The sequence below is a fragment of the Giraffa tippelskirchi genome, chromosome 9 (genome assembly GCF_054371585.1).
Source record: "Giraffa tippelskirchi isolate mGirTip1 chromosome 9, T2T-mGirTip1v1.2.pri, whole genome shotgun sequence".
In the NCBI taxonomy this organism is placed as follows: Eukaryota; Metazoa; Chordata; class Mammalia; order Artiodactyla; family Giraffidae; genus Giraffa; species Giraffa tippelskirchi.
Window position 1 is genome coordinate 110,876,074 of NC_137283.1, and position 9,717 is coordinate 110,885,790.

The window sequence follows — 9,717 nt, forward strand, 5'->3', positions numbered from 1 at the left end:
TTTTATGTTTAATTTCATGTCTTTTAGAGACTAGCATTTTAATAGCAAAAATGACAAGGTTGAATGTGTGGTTAGGAGTGTGGGTTAGGAGTGTGATGCTATTTGTATGGGAGTGCTAGTGTTAAAAGTCCAGGAAAGAAGAAAAAAAAAGAAGTAAAAAAATACCTTGGGGAATCAGAGATTTTGACAACCAGAGAGAAGGGAAGGCTTTTTAGGTGACTGGACAAATAAAGGGAAAGCCCTGAGGAAGAAGAGTGGGATATTAAAGTAGTGAAGCGCTTGGAACTGATAAAGTGGTTTCCAAACAGTTCTTACTTTCCTTGCTGTTTGTGCAAGAAGGAGAGTCCTAAAATAGTTTTATTTAACATTGCTTGGTAAACAAAGTTTCTCTCCCTCTCTGTTTCTCACCCATCCCCCCAAATAAATATAAATCTATATAAAGTTCTCATGAATTCCCTTGATTATCTCTACAGTTGATAAGAAGGAATGCATACCTGTGATATAATTGGTGGAAAATTTTTGTGATACTTACATTCTTAATTTTTAAGGATTCAGTCTGTGAGGTTTTATGGGTAAATCAGATTTAAGATTATTATTTTAGACAATCTTAATAAATATTCTAACACATGAATTCCAAGGTTAAAAGTTTCATAAAATTTGCAAGAAAAGTCATAGCGATTGAGAATTTTTTCCCTTCAATAGGCTGTTTGGAAGTAAAAGTAAAAAAAACTAAGTATGAGAAATGCAGAAGTTATAAAGGGAACTTGAGAATTTTATTTTTAGATTATTACCAGACACACTTTTCTTGGCCGGCTCGAGACTCATTGAAATAGGGCTCCTCCAGAGAAACTGTGATGAAATCTAAATGATTTTTTAAAAAAGAGTACCTATAAAATATTTGCAGATTTATCATCATGGGTAAAAGGCAGCCGTTTCTGTTAAAACTGTATCAGAGAACCTTATTCTTGATGTGCATGTAAATCACCTGGAGTCAGGATGCAGATTCAGACAAGGCAGGTCTGCAATGGGACCTGGATCCTGCACTTTTTAAAAAAGCTCCCAGGTGCTGCTGCTGTCAGAACAGGAGCCTTACTTTGAATGGGGAAGGCCCAGGGAACAGACCTTACCAGTACAATAGCATCTATTTTATTGTTTTCACTTAAAAAATAAATGCAGTGTCAGGATGGGGAGGAGCTTTTGTATCTTAAGCGTGGTCCAGTGGTGTTGACCATTGGATTACTAGATGATAGAGAGCTGCTGCATGGGGCGTGGGGGGTGGGGGAAGGGATCGTGCCATTTCTGTTCTTGACTGTGTCCTAATGGCTGGACAACAACATATCCTAGTGGCAAGCATGGACTAGATGGCCAGTAAATTTGGTGAGTAAATGAACAAATTTAGTGTTGGCCTGGGAGTGCCATTAAGGTGGATGCTTTTCCTTGTCACACAAGCAGAACCTGACAAATCATAAAAGTTTTCCAACCTAATAATTGTGACCTCAGCTTTATAAGTATCGTAAGAAAAGCAGCTCAAACCTCTCATAAGCCACAGAACCTAGAAGAATGCAGAAACCCAGAGAAAACAGAATCAAATTAAATCCTACCTTCCCCCAAAACTTTAAGACAGAGTTCTTGCCCTGTAACGAGGCCTCCCAAGCACCTTCTCTCGTTCTCTGTTCCATCCAGACCTCTGGCTTCCTCTCCCTGTGCGGACTCTAGCTTCTGATGCATTTTAGGGCCCATCAGTCACCCCTGTGTGAAGCCTTTCCTCCTGCTTGCCTTGCCTATGTCTTCAGAGTTTCCCCAGGGGCATTTCTGACAAAGATAGTTTGTTTTGTCATTTATGAAAGCAGGATGCAGCTCTTTCTTCCTGATTGCTCTTAGTATTACTGTACCTTAGACTTACCTTAACACTTGAAATATTATCTACCAAGCAACTTACTGTACTTTATTACCTAGTGCTTCAACATTACTGGAGTGCTTAGGAGTGCTCCACCTGGAGAATCACTTCTACTGAATGTTTTTTTGTTTTTTTCCCCCCTCTCATTAGCTTACGACAAAAATGTACTACCTGTCACCAGTGTGTCTGTAACTAGAAACAAAGATAACACTGGCATTACTGGGCAGTACTGGATTTTAAGGAGGTCATGAAGTTAATCCAAAATATATTTATGTTAATTTTTACAATAATTATTGAAGTGGAAACTCGAAATAAAAAAATTCCTGTTGAGAACTTGGAGACCTCTAAGAATGCTTCTTCAGACCTGAGGGAGTTTTAATGCCCCAACTAGAGAACTTGTCCAGACCTCAGAGCACAACTTCTAGGCAAATGGAAACTTCTGTCTTCACTTGGTCCAGCCCATTTTACCAGAAGAAAACAGTAGGCATCAAGGCAGAAGGCTTACAAATAATGATGTTTGTTTATTTGTGCTTTTCCTTGGTATACCTCCCTTATGAGCCTATTGTAGGGGTTGGCTGGCTCAGGGTTTGTTAAGCATCTCTAGTCCTAGTCATAGTTCAGTTTGCAAACAACCACTTAGTGTAAGAGCTGCAGCTTTCCATAGAAGGCAGGGGAGTTCTGCTAGCTGCTTGAGAGCATCTCCAAGTGTTTCTGCCCAGTTTGCTAACAGCAAACAGGAAGCAGTTTGAGTTATACCTGAGATATTTCTGAGCCAATTTACTAATCTACAGGATCTCAGCAGTGGGTCCTCTCCTTACATCTGGCCAATCAATTCTCAACAAATTAATTCATCCTATCAAATCTGATTCTTGGCTTCTACCCTGAATTCACTCTCACCTGTGGTACCCACTTGGTGACATCCCATTGACACTAATCATTCTCTTCTATTCAATTCTCCCTTTGCTTCCTTGCCAGGAGATTCTGTTCTGCGTATTGACCAACATCTAATTTGCCTCTCCCTAGGTCTCTCCCTAGACTGTAATCAGTTGGTGCCTCTGGTTAACTGCCTTTCAAGTCCTCTTTCCTCTTAGATGAAATGAACTAGGAAACTCGTAAATTTCCCCACTATAAGAAACTGGAGTGCTGAGCTTCCTTTTAACTGTGGTCAAGCCCCCTGATGGTATTATGTTATGTTAGTCACTCAATCATGTCTGACTGTTTGTGATCCCGTGAACTGTTACCCACCAGGCTCCACTGTCCATGGATTCTGCAGGCAAGAATAGTGGAGTGGGTTGCCATTCCCTTCTCCAGGGGATCTTCCCAACCAGCAGCACTATAATGGTAATTAACAGAATTTGAAGTTTTGAAAAACAAATGAATGTTTCTTTCCTGACTTGGAAATATATGATCCTCAATCATATATTTGTGTTGTTTAGTTGCTATCATGTCTGATGCTTTTGCGACCCCATGGACTGTAGCCCACCAGGTTCCTCTGTCCATGCAATTTCCCAGGCAAGAATACTGGAGTCGATTGCCATTTCCTTCTTCAGGGGCTCTTCCCTACCCAAGGACTGAACCCACGTCTCCTGCATTGGCAGGTGGATTCTTTACCACTGAGCCACAAGAGAAGCCCCAATCATAGATTGCAAAGTATAATACTCTTTTCTGAAACAGTCATCTGGAAACCTAGGAGTCATCTTGAGTTTCTTATTTCCCTCTCATCTTGATGTTCATCTTTTTATTTTCTCCATTCCTGATGCTTCTAATTTGGCTTATGATCTCATCACCATGGTCTTCTTGAAATCACTACCTACCCCTACACTCAGTCTCACCTCTCAAAAGTGGTTTTTCTAAACACAAATCTGATCAATCACTCTCTGGCTTTAAATTCTTCAGTGACTCCCTATGGTCCACAGGATGAATTCCAAACTGCTCAGCTTGGCTTAAAAATTCTCACAGTCTAGATTCTGTTTACTTCTCAGTAGCAAGTCTTGCCATGTCTGCACACACTCTGTGCTCCAGCCAGTATTGAATTGCTCTCGGTAGGATGCCCTTCCCCACAGCTAGTCCTTGGCATGTGCTGACCCCTCTGCCTGGGAGGAGTGTTCCTTCCAGACTCCTATTCCTCCATTAGGAACCCAGTTTAGACATCACTTCCTTAGTTAAGCCAAGGCTACCACAGTACTTTGCACTATGTCTTTCACAGTCCTTAGCATACTGATTGAATTTATGTATTGTCTTCCTCGGGGGCTTCCAAGGTGGCTCAGCGGTAAAGAATTCTGCCTGCCAATTCAGGAACTGCTAGAGATGTGGTTTCGATCCCTGGGTGGAGACCATCCCCTTTAGGAGGAAATGGCAATCCACTCCAATATTCTTGCTGGGATAATCCCACGATAATCCCATGGACAGAGGAGCCTGACAGGCTACAGTCCGTGGGGTGGGGTTGCAAAGAGTCAGACCTGACTGAGTGACTGAACACAAACACACATTGTCTTTCTTACTCAAGATGCTGAGCAACTGGAAGGCAGGCACTGAATCTTACATTCATTTTGTATCTCCTGTGATTTCTCAGAATTTTAGGACTTTCCAACAGCCAATTTTATGGCAGAGTAATTTTAGCAAGGACAAAGGGAAACCAGTCATTCTGACTTTAGTTCACACCAGAGCACCAACTATTGTATTATCTATTCCATGTAAGAACTGAATTCTTCTAGGCTGGATCTAGCACCCTGATAAAATCAATTTATCCTGCCTTTATCTAGTTAAGGGTTAACCCACTACCTGGCATATAATACATTCTTAGTATATGGTAGCTGCTAGATATTATCATTAGAATTCTATTTATTCTATTCTGTTTCTAACAAGGTGTCAGAAAGTCATGCCATTTATTTACTAATTAGCTCATTTTCATCAAAATTCACTCTACAATTGGCTTTCCTATTTCACTTCTTTGAATTTCAGTATAACTCTCAGTCTGCCTTGTACAAAAAGGAAAGGATACCATTTAGGAGATAAGAAAGTCCTGTGGGAATAAGATTTCTTCAAATCATTGGTTAAACTATCTGCATTTAAGGGCTGAGAGCACCTTCCTAAACAGAGAAGTCTCCATTTATAAGGACAAACCAAGTGAAACCAAATTTAATTCATCCTTGCCTGGGAAAAACAAGCTCCCCATCCTATATTGAAATTCGAAAAGACAGCTGAAAGTAAAACAAATTTTGGTGGTGTGTGTGTGCATGTGTGTGCATGCAAAATCAGCAAAGCAACATGTCACATGATGCCAACTAAGACCATCTGAGACACTACTGAATTCAGCCCCTTACACAGACAGTACACTTTTTCAAGCAGTTAGATTTCAGTGGATCCCAAATGGGATGTCATAGGGACATCAGTGATTGAACATTCATCCTTTCATTCAAAAAATATTTATTGAGCTCCTTCTTTGTGTCAGGCATTGTTCAGTGCTGGGGGCACAATGGTGAAGGACGTGGGCTATCCTGTCAGTCCCCCTGACTACTTCATGTCAGGATCACCAGAAAACTGAGGAATAGGAGTGTGAAGACCTTAACTGGCTGCCAGTGAATGCAGGAGTTGGGGGGTGGGTGGAGCAAGGAAGGTCTGTGTGGCTTCCCTGTGACTGACCCAGAGCCAGGAAGCACAGAGCTGGAGACAGAGACTCCCAGTTCAGTTGAGGGCAGGAGTTTGAATGCCCAAGTTCAGAAAGAACAAAAAGAGGATTTTAGAAGCAGACTTTGCCCTCAAGTTTTGTGTAGCAGCACTTTCCTCATTCTTACTGCAAGATACTGCAGTATCCTAGTTTACGAATATGCACAGTTTATTCATCTTCTGTTTCTGGTCATTTGGTTGTTTCCAATTTTTGTCTTTTACAAACAGAACAACTATAAACATTAAAAAAAAAAACCCGTGTGGTGCACATATGACAAATTTCTTTTGGATGTAAATAGAAATGAAATTTCTGGTCAGAGATTAGCTTAAATTCAACTTTAGAGGATAATGGCAAACAGTCTTCCAAATAGTTGTGAGACAGTCTGGGACCCTTTCCTGCAGTGCTGTAGTGCTTGCACCTGGACAAACATCTCCTGGAGCTACAAATTACGAAGAAACTATAAGAGACTAAAAATAACTGCATGCATGCACAGTTGGGGCACATCATGAACAAAAGACACAAAAAGACCAAAAAACCCAACTGCCACTTCTGAAGAGCCCAGAGCTGAAACAGGGTGTTGGGAGCAAAAGCAGGGTACTGTGCTTGCCCCTTGCTCTCAGCAGCACCTAAAGAGTGGGCAAACTACCTAAGCTACCCCTCTAGTCCAACCCTGGACACACCCCCTATTCTTACCCCGTATAAGGAACCAGCTCACCACCGCCACCCGCAAACCCCCTAGGGTGAACAAAGGAAACTTACTAGTTATTATTTCCCACTGCTGCACCAGGAGCCCCAGTAAAGCCTTGCCTGAATTTCTTGTCTGGCTTCTAGTGAATTTCTATTGATTGGAGAAGGCCAAGAATCCTGGTCCATATCAGCTGTACCAATTGACACTCCTGCATCAGCATAGTAAAGTTCTAGTTGTTCTTATATTCTTCCTAACTCTTGGTAAAATAGTTGTGTGGATTTTTTTTTTTTAAGTCTCTGATGGCTAAAATTGTTAATTTTATTGATTAGCAATGAATTTGAGCATGTTATATTTGTTGCTTTTTTTATGTATTAGATATATTTGTTGGATATGTTCTTTTGTGTAATGACTGTTCCATTCTACAGCCCAATTTTTATTGTTTTGACTATCTTTTCTTATTGATATGTGTGTGTGTGTGCGTGTGTGTGTAAGGAGGGAAGAAGGGAGCTTTTTATATATTCTACACTACTACTTATATATGGTTTTTTTTTTTTAAAGGAATTCTTTATTTTTTAAAAAAAATCTACTTATTTTTGGCTGTGCTGGGTCTTTGTTGCTGTGTGGGCCTTTTTCTAGTTGCAGTGAGCAGGGGCTACTCTTTGGTGGCAGTGTGTGGGCTTCTCATTGTGGCGGCTTCCCTTGGTGTGGAGCCGGGGCTCTAGGGCAAGGGGACTTCAGTAGTTGTGGCTCCCGGGGTTCAGAGCACAGGCTCAACTCAATAGTTGTGATGCACAGGCTTAGTTGCTCCACAGTATGTGGGATCTTCCTGGATGAGGGATCGAACCCCTGTCTGTGTCTCTTGTATTGGCAGGTGGATTCTTCACCAGTGAGCCACCAGGGAAGCCCCTTATATACAGTTTTATCCTTACCACGATTGGTGCTTTCTTGTCTCAGTTTAAACGTCATTTTCTCAGAGAGACTTTTCCATTCATTCAGTCTAAAGGAGCTATCTGGTCCCTCTGTATTACAAAACTCTATTATTGTGTAACCAACAGTTTTGTTGTTTTTCTTACTTGCTTGTTGTTAAGTGTTTCCACACATTTAAGAGTAAGCTCCATGAGGGCAGGACCGCATCTGTATTTTCTTCATAGACTCATGGATGAATCTCATGAACACAATATGGGGTGAAAAAAGTCAGAAAATACATATTACATGCTTCCATTTATGTAAAATTCAAATGTAGATAGAACAAATCTGGGAGCCAGGTTTCTTTGTGGAGAAGAGGCAGTCGTGACTAGAAAGGGGCATGACAGGGACCCCTGAGGTTTGGGTAATATATATATATTTAAATATATTTAAAATCTAGGTGATATAGGTGGTAGTTGATGGAGTATCCCCTGGAGTAGGAAATGGCAACCCATTCCAGTATTCTTGCCTGTAAAATTCCATGGATAGAAGAACCTGGTGGGCTACAGTCTATGGGGGTCATAAAAGAGTTGGACATGACTTAGTGACTAAATAACAACAAAATTACTGTATTGTATTCACTTTGTGATTTTACATTGAGCTGTACACTATTAATCTGTTCATTTTTCCTGCAAGTATTTTATGCTTCAATTGCATATCTATTCTATCTATTCAAATTTAAGTTTGAGAATAGAGGGGATTGTGTGGGGAGGCTGTTTGGCAGTTCTGTGGATTGAGGTGCTAGTCTACTTTAGATAGAAAGGGTGGGGAGCTACCTTTTATCCTACATGTCCCTTAAAGGTCAGAGTGAGTGGAACTTCTGTTAGCTTCCTTATCTCTCCTCTGAGAGTTCATTTAATTTCTTTAGCAAAGAACGCTACAATTTGGGGGTAATGTGTAACTGTCTGTCAGTCTGGATTTAGGAGTAGGGACAGAATGTGGTGGGGTGAGTAACTCTTCTGGATTAAGACTTTCAATTAGTCTTCATGTTTTCACCATTTTCCTCACCTCTGCCCTCTGTGTCATCTGTTCACACCTGGGATACCCTGTTCCTTCCTCTATGGCAACTTCCTCCCCAGGAATAATTGACCGAGGTTCCTTCACCCTATTTTAATTTATCAACACGTCGTCCATTTTTTCAGAAACTTTTGGAAAGTCCTCATGTTCTGATAGTTCTTCTCTAATTAGTTCTCTTTGATGTTATGGGCTTAGACCTTTTCAATTTCCTTTATGTTTTCTTGCATCTGAGAGGGAAGAGAGGCATGTCCTTATTTGGCCATTTTGATCAAGAAAACTCACTATTTCATTACCTAACATAGTCACACTTGACATTTCTTTCCTGCTTTATTATTTGCTAATGCATATTACAGGGCTTCTCAGGTGGCTCAGTGGTAAAGAATTAACCTACCAATCCAGGAGACATAGGAAACTTGGGTTGGATCCCTGGGTTGAGAATATCTCCTGGATCAGGATATGGCAACCCACTCCAGTATTCTTGCCTGGAAAATTCCATGGACAGAGGAGCCTGGTGGGCTACAGTCCATGGCGTCGCAAAGAGTTGGACATGACTGAACACACACAAACACACACAATGCGTTACATCCTCTATGAGGAATCAAGCATTTTACTATCTCTCACTTCCCTTTCCTGCTTCAACTTCTGATTTTTATCATTTTAAAATTGTCAAGGTTTATGTCATTTACATTTTTTCCTTTAATAAAATTAAGTTCTTCTGTTACTGCTCTAAAGACATCTAAAAATTTAAGCCCCCCAAATAGCAAAAACTAAGTGGTGTGATTCACCCTATTTTGAAGGAAAAGTAATCCCGTGTCACTGAAAATCTTGCTTCTCAGAATAGATGGTCTTAAGTGTCAAGGTCCAGTGGATTCTCTCTTAATTATTTTCAGCTACTTTTACACCTCCTGGGTCATATTAAGATTGAACTTTTTTTTGATTCTCTTGTCATTTTCTTCCCTTAAAAATCATTTTTTTTTTTTTGGTGTTGCTATTATACTTGCTTGATAATGTATTCATTTTGAATTCTTGGATGATAAGATTTCTTAGTTCTTGCATATTTAAAAATACCTTTTTTAGTCCTTAATCGACAATTTAGTAGGGCACAGGTATGTTATATTCAGATACATTTCCCTTAGAAAATTGAAGGCATTGCTTCTTCTAGGAGGTAAGGTAGTGATGAGAAGTCTGATGTCATTCTGATTCTCATTTTTTACAAATAATCCATTTATTTTCTTTGGAACCCACTAGAGTTTTCTCTAAACAGTTTTGGAACCTCACAATGTTTATCTTGGTGTGGATCTTTTAAAAATTTTATCTGTCCCTCATTGGTAGGGCCATTTCATTCTTAGGACTTGTGCTTTTCCCCAGCTTGGTGAAATTTATTTTATCTTTTCTTTTGATTGTGTAATACTTACATAGTCTTTCCCTTAAATGGAAAAAGGGACTCCTTAGATGTATCCTCCCACTGGTGTTCTTTTCTCT